The following is a 1086-nucleotide window of genomic DNA, read 5'->3' as shown; positions in this document are numbered from 1 at the left end:
AGGCTAAAACGTGCCACATAGATCCTATACTTGATGATCGTCCTTTTTTCAGAAAAAATGAGGAGGGTGGGCGGATTTAATTTTTAATTTTTTTAATGCATTATTGCTTGATTTATGAGGGTGTGTTTGGTTGGTACGATCTGTAACAGGATCATGGCGAGCAGCTGATGCACACGGAGCAGCCTCATGCCAACTAAACGGTACTCCAGAAACAGAGCACATTTTAGTGAAACGTGTGCCAAGTTTGGTTGTATTCTTCAAAATGTGTACGAGTTTGGAACCAAAATCGAAGTTCCGGTCAGGTTTCACCGCGAAAAAGCGAAACTGCTCGGTCTCCGTACGTACGTATATGTCGTCTCGGAAGGTTGAGAACGAACTGCCTCTTCTATCCTCGCCACGCCACACCTCAAAACGAACTAGTCAGTGGTTTTTCTCTAGAGCTAGAGAGAGAGCTTTTCATAGTTTACTTCAAGCGGCGACGGAAGAACTCATAATGGAGAACTAACACTGACAACGAATGACTGACGACTGTCAACAAACGTCTGACTCTGACAACGAATGACTGACAACTGACGACGAACGTCGGACAACTGACGACTGACATGGCAAAAGGAAGACATGATAATCATAAATTGGTGCCCTCGTCAGCACAAAAAGGTGGTGTACTCAGCACAAAAAGGTGCACGTGTCAACAACAAAGCAGCGCAGCAGCATGTACGGGTCAGCAACAAAGCAGCGCAGCAGCATGTACGGGTCAGCAGCACAGAGACACAAATACAGCAGCAGCTACGACGAAGAGACAACACGTGCAGCCACATGTACACACAGAGACACAAATACAGCAGCAGCTACGACGAAGAGATAACACGTGCAGGCGCAGGTACAACACTATCCCCTACCAAAAAAAGACATCCACTCCTGTGGATGGAAGCAAAAGTGAAGTGTATAAAAAACGGAAGGAGACAGACCGGAGAAGAAGACAGAAAGACAGGGGAAATGAAATATGAAGCAACATAAACAGGCGACAATAAAACACAAAAGAGGTGGGCCACAACTGTTGAATGCATGACGAGTAGGCCAGGAGGG

This window comes from Sycon ciliatum, chromosome 1 (assembly GCF_964019385.1).
Source record: "Sycon ciliatum chromosome 1, ocSycCili1.1, whole genome shotgun sequence".
NCBI classification, from domain to species: Eukaryota; Metazoa; Porifera; class Calcarea; order Leucosolenida; family Sycettidae; genus Sycon; species Sycon ciliatum.
This window is presented reverse-complemented; position numbering follows the sequence as displayed.